The following is an 11,155-nucleotide window of genomic DNA, read 5'->3' on the forward strand; positions in this document are numbered from 1 at the left end:
ATTTTTTGGTTGCAGCCGTCATTGTTGTTTGGCGGGCCCGGGCTGGGGATTCAAACCCGCCACCTTAGGTGTACGTGGCTGGCGCCTTAGCCGCCTGAGCCACAGGTGCCGAGCCATTCTACATAATTCTTAGTTCTATCTCCCAGTTCACTAATTCTGGCTTCACAAGTATCTACTCTGCTTTTAAATCCGCCTTTGGATTTGTTTTCAAAGATTACACTTTTCATTTCATTTCTATGTGATTCATTTTCATAACATCTTTATCATCTTTTAGCTTTTTTATTTCTTTAAACATATATTAAACATACCAGTTGTGTCGATAATTCAAATACAGGTAGTTGAAGCTTTTACGACTTTATTGCTTCTGCTTGTTCTTGCATATCGTGGCCAATTTCCTTGTATATTTTGTGATTTTTGATGGTGACCTAGTAGTTCTTGGTATTTATCTACAGGACCTTTTGAAGTCTGGATTCAAGGCATATCCCTTTTGAGAGGATTTGTGTTTACTTTTCCCAGATCCTATGGAACACAACTAACCTGGCATCACTTCAAAATTAATTTTCACCCTGAAGTTCTTCAGACCACTTGGGTGGTGTGAATTCAGGCTGTAATCCTCTAGGAATTGGCTTATGGTTGTGAATTCTGAAGAGATAATTTTCCTCCTTCAGCCAGTGCCAAAGTTTAACCACTGCAGTCTTCCTTGAAGTTCCCTTAGGAAAAGGAAATGAGGCAGGTTTATTTCACTGTCACACAAAGTAAGTGCACAGCCTGGGTATCTAGTTTACTTTGACAGTGAGCTTTGTGCATCCTAGTGAAATGTTGTGAAAGAGTCTCAAAATGAGACTCCTCAGTTTGAGAGGACCTTGGAATTAATCTTTTGTCCCCTGCATTCCATACGACCCTGAAAAATAAAGTTCAAGTTCAAAATATTTTGCAAGTGCCACCCATGCTCTAACTTAGTTTTGGCATCTAAGTATTCCTTACTTTCTTGCCACCTCACTGATTCACTTAGACACAAGTTTTCTATTTTCAAAAAAAATCCAGGATATTTACAGGATTGTGTTAGTTTATTTTACAGTAGGACAGTCAGTCTGGGTAGCAAATCTATCGCTATGCCAGACATGAAAGTCTTTTTTACATGTCTTTTCTCATATCATTTCCACTTGCTGCAAGACTCTCTTTACACACTGTGCCAGTTATCAATTTATTGTCTCAGTACCAAATCCACTCTTCACTGCCTGCTGTGTAAAAATGCAGCTGGCCTTTTAAATAGTTTTTATTTGCCAGCTGACATGATGCTAAGCTTTGTCAGTAGAGGGTGGTGGAAGACATTGCAGAGGACGGGTTTTCCTTTCTGTTGCTGGTGTGCTCCTCCAGCAGGCTTCTGCAGCTTGTGTAGCTTCTCCAGCACCAGGATCCTATTAGTGCACAAGCTTCCCCAGGCACCCACCACCTGCACTGTAGGCAGCTTCTCCAGCACCAGGTATCTACGGCTCAGGCAGCTTCTCCAGTGCAGGGCAGCGAGCTACGAGGAGCAGTCAGCAGCTTCTTTGGCTGCTAGCACCAGCTTGGGCTTTTTCCTAGCAGAATGCATTCAGTGAGACACTCTCCTGCAAACAGCTTTCCCCTGCACCCCAGAGGATGTATATCCTGGGCTTCCGTCACGGCAACTTCTCTGTCATTCCGTGAGTCCTGGAAGTCTGGATATCAGACCTGAGGCAGAGGGGCAAAATAGCTCACTCTTGCCTGTTCTGTCTCAGAGCTAGGGTTGGGGTTAGCATTCTCTTTATTTCTTACTAGTTAATCCCCTGTTAACAAAATCCCCTATTGTAGTTACTGATATTTCATATTAAACTTTCCTTGTTCAATTTATTGCGTGGTTTTTTGTTTGTCTACTTAGAGTCACCTTTGACAGATGAATAGCCTTCATCGGGTAGTTTCTTCCTTTTTGATCAAGATTCATTCAACCATTATCACAATTCTGGTTTAGTTGTATTAGAATGAATCGTATCAAAGCACCATCTTTGTAGGACAAAAATAGTTGATTATTGGCAGTTTCAGGTGGTTCAAACTAATATTTTCTCAGTAGTTTCCACTTCATACCTCTCCCACAACTTATCCCATTAATTGAAAATATCAATTTTTGAAATAATGTCACTTATTATAAGACTGAAAATTCTTGGAAGTATTTTTTAATCTTTTATTCTTAAGGCCTAAATCCCTAACCTAATTCACAGGAATTACTATATGCTGAAATAAAAAATGCTGTTGTCCTAACTGAATGCTGGAAAATCATTTAGTCTCTTTAATCTTTAGTTTCTTCCTCTTCTAACACCTGCTCTATATAATTCTAAAGTTCTTAAAGTGGACTAATGAATATTTGTTCCACCTTCCTTAGTACAGTTGCAGGCATATCATACTACTGTGTCATTTCACATGGGAAAAATAATTGAAGAATCATTCTTTTAATAACAATATTTGATTTTTTAAATATCATAATTATTTGTAGAATTATTTAAAGAACACAAAAGTATAGAAAAATAAAAAAAATTAACCAGAGCTAAATCTATTAATGTTTTTATGTAATTATTTTTAGCATTTTTCCTATAAACATTGCAGAAAACATAACTGAAAAAGAAAGTATAGTTTTTTTTTTTTTTTGAGACAGAGCCTCAAGCTGTCCCCCTGGGTAGAGTGCCATGGCATTACAGCTCACAGCAACCTCCAACTCCTGGGCTCAAGCGAGTCTCCTGCCTCCACCTCCCAAGTAGCTGGGACCACAGGCGCCCGCCACAACGCCCGGCTATTTTTTGGTTGCAGCCGTCATTGTTGTTTGGCGGGTCCAGGCTTGGGATTCGAACCCGCCACCTTAGGTGTACGTGGCTGGCGCCTTAGCCGGTTGAGCTATAGGCGCTGAGCCGAAAGTATAGTATTTTAATCCTATTTTTTCTATTCAATATAATGGTACAAGCATTTTCCTTTATCATTAAGTGCTCTTTGAAAAACATGTGTTTTTTTGGATAAATAATATTTCATTATGTGAGTAAATCATCAATAATTCATCAAATTATTTGAACACTTACGTTTTACCTTTTTTTTGCAACTATAATACTATTGAGATGAACATGCTTACAAATACTTATGCACGTCTCTTTTTGTTCCATAAAAGAAGTTTGTGGGAGGATATACTAGATCAAAACATACAAATATTTCTATGGCTCTTTGGAAACTGTTGCCAAATTTCCTTCCAGAAACCATGCACTAATTTGTATTCCAATATTTAATGCATACTCAACAAGAAAATAGTTTGGGGGAAAAATCTGCCAATTCAGTTGTTGAGAATACCATTTATTTTTATTTGTATTTCTTTTATTTTTAATAACTGTTGTGGCTGTTCTTATATTTCTCATTCTCTGTATCCTTTTGATGTTAGTATCTATTTATATGCACCCTGTCTTTTAAAAATTGGGATCAACACATTGTTTTACTTTCAATTTTGAAAAGATCTTTCCATATGGGTATTTACCAATTTTTCATATATTTTAAACATTGTTTTTCTGATTTTCATTTTAGTTTTACGATAGGTTTGTGAAGTTTTTTATTTCTGTATAGTCAACAATCTTGATTATGCTAACTAATGTTTTCTCTAGTGTTTCTGGCATTGATTTTATGTTAAAGGACTACCTCCTGACCTTGACATCAGAGGCACCTCTATTTCATTTTCTTCTATCCAGTCCTAGCTGTTTTATTCTTTCAGTTTTGGTGTATCACATGAAATACAGTATGACTTGTTTTTTCTAAAAATGTAATGATGTACTAATTATTTCAAAATCTGGAAGTTAACCTTAATATATTTGTGAAATATTTGAAAATACCAGGCATTTGTTGAGAGATGGGAACTGAGCCATGTGCTTAATAAACCCCAATAATAAATATGATCTCACTTTATTTGTTTTGTGATTGCCTAATAAAGTATACAGTGTCTCTAATGGCCTAGTATTTATAATTTTCATTGAAGAGATCATTCTTCTCAACAAGTGAGTAGATTCTGTCTGCTAAAATGAATTTTCCTAGCTTACAGGTGGGTAGGCATGTTAATAGTCTTTGAATTTGAAATACTGTCTTTGCTGGAAGTATAGAAGTGGGCATTTGTGCATATATGTGTGTGTTATGTTCATGAAGTATCTAGCAGTAGTTCCAGTGCAGCAGTGGGAAATGGGAACTTCACTAAATGCCCTTTCCTGCCCCATTCTTCTTCCTTCCAATACATTTTCCTTTTGTTGCTTATCATAAAAGATGTCCCTTTTGCCTTTTTGTCCTCCAAATCAGTATCTCACACATCCGAAGTCCATGGGTTGGGTTGTAGGATTAAAGAGGTTCCTGGAGTGTTCTCCTTGTGTGTGACACATATTTTCATGGAATGTATTAAAATTCCCCAGGAAATTTTGGATATCCCCCACCTCCATAAGAGTTGGATAACCTTTTCCACCAGGAACTGAAGGTAATTACCCTCAAGACTCATTGAAAATATAGACTAGATGAAAGTTCTTACTGGAAACAACAAACTGCCACCCTGGCTAAATTACTCAAAAGAAGAACTAAATTTTTAATTTCAAAAACTATCATCATGACATGGATACCACCGTAACTGACACCACCCTATTACCAGGATGAATTCTGAGTGGTCACTGCTTCTTCACATCCTGACTTTGACTCAGAATCCAGAGCGGGTTAATCTGATTGGTGGAATTTATGATATTGCTGCAAAGGAGGCTTAGAAAGTGAGTTACTGGCATTTTTATTATCTAGGATAAGAGTTGCTCATCCCACGAGCAGGAATTCACACTTAGTAGACATCAAGAATGTCAAATGTCCGTTTGCTAGATTGATGAAGATGAACCTTTAGTGCTTTTACAAAAATCTGGATGTTAGGTGACCAGATTTCTCAAAGTGATTGACAATATCTTCACAAACCATCTTGAGTTTCTCATTTAACAGATATTTACTAATTGAAATAATAACTTGTCCAAGGTTGCACTCTAGGTACTAAGGTGGATACAACATAAAAGAAACTCTTGCTATCCTTGGGATACTGCAATTTAGCTGTGGAGGCAGGATTTATACCAATAAGATTGACTTCAAAAGATTGGGTTGGCCAGCATGGTGGCTTATGCTGTAATGCTAGCGCTCTGAGAGGTTGAGGTAGAAGGATCACTTGAGGTCAGGAGTTCAAGATCAGCCTGAGCAAGAGTGAAACTTCCCTTTCTATAAACAATAGAAAAATTAGCCAGGTATGATGGCATGTACCTATAATCCCAGCTACTCAGAAGGCTGAGGCAAGAGGCAGGAGGCAGGAGGATTGCTTGAGCCCAGGAGTTGGAGACTGCAGTCAGCGATAATGATACCACTGCACTCTAGTTGGGGTGACAGAATGAGACTCTGTCTCAAAAGGAAAATACTGACTTAACTAAAATATAAGTGCAATGCAAAGTAAGACATAACTGTTTGCTTAGTTCAGGTTTCCCCCCAAAGCAGAACCTAAGACAAGGACTTAGGGTCAGGCTGTCTAATTGGAGGTGGCCCCAGGAGGGAGGAGTGAGTGAATAAGGGAGAATGAGTAAAGAAAAGAGGAAAAGCCAGTATATGAGTGTCTGTTAGGGTCATCACTATAGGCAAGGGGGGCTCACTGCTCTAAGAGCATACAGAATAAAAGTGCCCACGTGAAAATCAAAACAAAAGTATTTATCCACTGGCCTCTGCATACCACTGAGGGCTTTCCCCAGAGACAATCTCTTTCCCACACTTCCAGCCTGTACTTGTTCACAGGTTAAGCAAATTCCCTGATATTGGAGGAATTCCCTGAGGAAGTACAAATGAAGAGGGCATGGCGGGATGCCCATCCAGAGATGAATCTGAGCTTATAATGGCCCCATCCACCACAGCTGCCTTTGACACTAGAGGTGGGTGCCTATTACAACTCTTAATAGGGGTGATGCATTCAAATGAGCAAAAAGTCACTGCAGGCTTAAGTGTTGGAGGCCGGGGTCCTTCCTTAAGGAGGCTGGACTCCAGCTGATCCTGGAAAAAACTGACAGAATTTCTCATGCCAGACATTTCATAACACATCAGAATCTGGAGCTTTCGAAAGACTGGCTGTGCTGAAGACAGCAGTTATATATTTCAGCACATGGTACCTCTGTGATTCAGTCTATGTTCTATTTCTCTTCTTGAAATAATATTACATTGAGGTTATGACACTTAGGCATCTTTCAAATGCCTGCCGAGGCTTTGACATCAAAAAACTATTCCCTCAATCCAAGCGGCTTCAGAGGCCTAGAAATTCCGATGAAGTTAATATGAGTTATTTTTAAAATTTGTATGCACAAAAAAATGGCCCGTGATAATTTAATTTAACGATAATTCTGATAAAATAAGTCACTATTGCTATCCTTCTAAATTTTTCTATTCTTGCTTATGAGGCAACTGTAAAATAAACATTTAAAATTTCCTTTATATTTATGTATTTTAAATATATATTTTAAAATATTCTTTATATTCATTTATATTATATGCAGGGTGGCCGTAAAGCTCATGTGCAATTTAAAATAGTTTACTATTATTATCGCTTCTCAGCCTTTTGGCTAAGATCAAGTGTGAAATAGTCTACTATTTTACAACCAAAAAAAGTTTACTATCATAAATTGCACATGCACTTTATGGACACCCTGTATTTATGTATTCATTATATTTGGTAGCCAACAGTTACACATATCAGGATATGTATATTAATGAAAATATTTCTAATTTAAGGTATAATGCGGGTCTATCAAGAGATTTATTTTCATTCATCTCATCTTACTTATTGATGACAATATGATCTATTCATAATATTGCAAGACATAAAACTCTCTTTCTTTTAAAATTTATCTAATACATATCTTACCCAAACCAGTCTTGCATACTCCTGTTTTACTTTAAAGCAAGGTGTCTTCAGACTGACAAACAACTGATTCAAGAATGCCCCCAGCGAAAGGCCACTGACTGTCTGGTCAGCTCCTTCCTTCCCTCACATTCTCTCACTCACTCTGAAATGTGCTTCTTTCTTTACCCCGACTACTCTTTTTCCTCCTTTGAACAACCTCTCTATGGACGACCATTAACTCGGCCCAAGTTAATGACTCTACAGAAAGGCTAAGAATCAGCATGCATAAAAACTCCCACGCTGCACATCCTGTTCATTCTCTGTTTTTCTGAGGTCAGTGACACCCCCGCTGGAATTACTCTGGGCTCTTCTTGTCCCCACACTCCTCACTCAGTTCATCAAACTCAGGCTACAATTTTTTTCCCCAGAGATAATAACTGCTTATGCATAAAGGTCCTCTTAGAGGCCCTTCAGATTTCCTTGGCTTCCCCAACTTTTGACAGTCTTCTAAGCAAAATCTCTACCTCTTTCTCAATGAAATAAGATAATGCCATTGAAAGAAATTTGTAAACTATCAAGCAATGTGTGAGTGTAGTTTATTGTCATCATGCCAATCAGGCCTGAGGAGTAATGTTCATGACATGTGTTTCCAAAAACAGAAAAAAAATTCAAAATTTCATAAATAAAGTTCACTTTCCCATTCTAAAAGTATACATACTAATCAAGGAATATGAATCTATAAAAATGGAAAACAAAATGGTTACCCTAAATCTGACCATCCATACTTAGCCTTTTTTTTTCTCCTGCCTTTTTAGCTATACATATTTCCCTATAAGTGTGGTCATAGTCCACCTATGATTTTGTCTCTGCCCTTTTCAATTAATATTATAGTCTAATAGTCTAAAAACTTTTTCATCTTATAAGATGAAATACTTTATTGGAATTTTACATTAAGAAAAATGCCATCTGACGCCTTTGAAGATACTTAGAAGTCCCCTTTATAACATCTATAAATTTATTCAGCTATCCTCTCTAATTAAAATTGCCTAGAATCAAAATCACTATTAAAAATAAATACATGGCATTAAATAGGTTAATTGTATAGAATAGAAATTATTCACAATAAAGCTGTTACTTAAAAAATTACTATAAAAATACAGGTGTATTTCTCCCTATGTGTGATTACATTTTAATTTACTTGATAATGTGACAGAATGATTTATAGAAATATGAATATGCATTTTGGCTTGTGCATTTTTCCCTGCCTTCAATCCAGTTGTTGGCCTCAGATTATGTATTTCCTCCCCTCAGATATATTTCCATGGGCAAGTAGAAGCTACATGAAGCAAATTTGTTCCCCGTCTTGGATAAAAATCTAAATTTACCTAAGGGTTTATACAAGGTATCCTGGGGAGGAACAGGAGAAAAGAAAGACCATGAGAAGGATGCTAGAGGGAAAAAGAAGGGTTGTTCTCTCTCTCGGCTGGGGAAAGGTCAGAGGTAGAGGGGCAGGTGGCCCCAGGTCGGAGCTCATGCAGGGCAGGGTCTTGGGCTCAGACTTACCTTGTCCCAGCAATGTCACTGATCACCAGAATCCCTGAAATAAAAGGTCTTCATGGGCTAGCACAGGTTCTAGTGAAAACTAAGGTTGGCTCTAGTGTAACCAGAATGGCTTCCCCTTTGTGATTTCCAGAGAATCTGGTAATTTTGTACGAATTCTTTCAGGTATGAGGAGTCCCAATAATCACAGACTGAATCTGTTGCCAAGCTGAAAACACAACACTGAAGCTTCAGGTTTAAACCGGTTTACAGGACAGAAAAAAAAAAGAAGTGCTTTCACCAAGAATACTCATATTCACTATACTAGTACTGCACCCATGTAGAGCGTGATTATTTTCTAACTAACACGTCATATGTGATGTTACTAACCATTTTTTAAAAGGAAGCCCCCCCCACGCACACATATACAACAAAGTACTACTGCAATATTCTAAATCTGCCGGGGATCTCGTAGATCTAGTCCAACTTCCTCATTTTAAAGATTAAAAACTTGAACCTGGAGAAAGGAAGGTGAATTCCCCAGAGTCAAAGACTTGAACCTGGTATAGAATCTGTTATCTTCACTCTTAGGCAGTGTTCTGTGAGGTTTTGTAGCTGCCACAAAGTGCTAATAGACTGATGAGTTATCAAGTCCTGCCGGGCAGCCTTGTAGTTATCCACTCTATAGATACAGATGTTGCGTTGGATAATCACCATATGTTTACTTGTGATAAAGCTTAGCTTTATTGCAATTCACTTGAGAAGGGTGGGCTTTCAGGCTTGCATAGTTTACGGGAAGAATGCTGTAGCCAACCAAATCACATATCTACCCTGGCACTTCAGAGAACAGCAAGGAGCAAGTGCCATCGTCATTATATCCTGTATAAAAATGTGAAAAACACATTATTCTTTCATCTGTTTCTTCTAGTGTCCCTACAGTGATTTTGCAAAGACACATTTTGACCTATATTTTTATTCCTTTTATAACACGACAATGGTGTAATTCAGAAGCGAAGAACCAGCAGAAATGACAACATAAGATGCAAAGGGTCAGAAATACCGTGAGACAAAGGAATGACACATGTGCAACAGTTAGTTTGACATAAGGATATGCAATAATATGAAAGATTAAGATGAAATGGATCCTTTCACTTGCACACTGGATGGGAAAAATCAGTACGAAGTGGCACAAGTGTGCATGGTTTACGGAGACACGTACAGGACCGTTCTGCTCTTTGTCATCCTTTTGCACACCGGTTAAACATTTGTTACGCATTTTATCACCATTTAAGCGCTTTTCCTATTCACTAACTTAGGAGCAATTGAAGCAATTTAAGTTCCCACTCTGGGAAAATAAAACTGCCATTTGAAGAAAACTTATTTACTTTGATTTATTCCTATCGATACATTTTAATTCAAAAATATATTTTTCTGATTCTACCTTTGCTCAATAATTGCAATTACACAGTATGGGTTTTACTGAAGGGATCGAATATAATTTTTATTTGGTAACCTCACTAAATTTTACATTTAAGATTTGGATTTTATTTATAAGAGTGATTTTTCTCATTATAAAAATATAAATATGTTAACAGTTCTGTCTGGTAAATATTATTTTATGCAGTTACTAGGTTACCAATGTTGAAGTTAAAGTTCAGAAAAAGGGATGTCAGAAGCAGGTGGCTGACCAGCTGCCCTGACAAGACCTCATAGGGTCAAAGGATGTTTGGGGAGTCTCCCTCAGCTCTACATTGGATCCTAAGCTGTTGAGAGACTATAACTTGTACCCAGATTTGATCATTTCAAGGAAGTAATTTATGTTTATTAAATTCTCAAGGGACGATCTTTAATATAACCCTACATGCAGATTTACTGTTTTATAATGGCAGAAAGAACTTGGGCTATGAAGTTAGTAGAATTGGTTTCTGACTCAGATTTGCCATTATTTACTGTGAGGGTAAGCTATGGAATTTCTCTGAGACTAGGTATTTGCATCTGTTAAATGCAACTGTCGCTAGCCTGAAGTGGCACCCATCTGTAGTCTCAGCTATTCAAGATGCTGAGGTAGGGGATCACTTGAGGCCAGGAGTTAGAGGACAGCTGAGGCAACATAGCAGGACTCCCACCTCTAACAACAACAAAAAATGCAACTGTCATGAGGATTAAAGTACATCTAGTGTACCTTGCACAAAACCTAGTATTTAGTGAATAGTGGTAATAAAGATGAACATAAGGATGGTAATGGCAACAAGAGAGGAGAAGGAGGAAAAAGAGGAGAAGGTTCCTGGAATCATACGGATTATAAGATGTATCAGCATTCTTTTTACTGAAATTAAAGAGAGAATTAGCATTAATTAGAAGGCACTTGGTTAGCAGAGCATCAGAGCAAAATAAATTAGGTAGAATACTATAAAAGCTTGGACCGTCAAGCTGTGAGGAGCAGTAAGCCCATCTCTACCCTGGGGATATACTTGCCCAGCAGAGAGGATAGAATAATATTCTATCCCAGCACCTAGAATAATACCTAGTAAGTGGCAGGCCCTGAGTAAACAGTTGACAAATGAATAGGTGAGCACTCCAACTCATGGTCAGTGTTGAAAATAGTGATCATGGCTCAGTGCCTGTGGCTCAAGTGGCTAAGGTGCCAACCACATACACCTAAGGTGGCGGGTTTGAATCCAGCCCAGGCCCGCC

This window comes from Otolemur garnettii, unplaced genomic scaffold, assembly GCF_000181295.1.
Source record: "Otolemur garnettii isolate 467f Iridium unplaced genomic scaffold, OtoGar3 scaffold00131, whole genome shotgun sequence".
In the NCBI taxonomy this organism is placed as follows: Eukaryota; Metazoa; Chordata; class Mammalia; order Primates; family Galagidae; genus Otolemur; species Otolemur garnettii.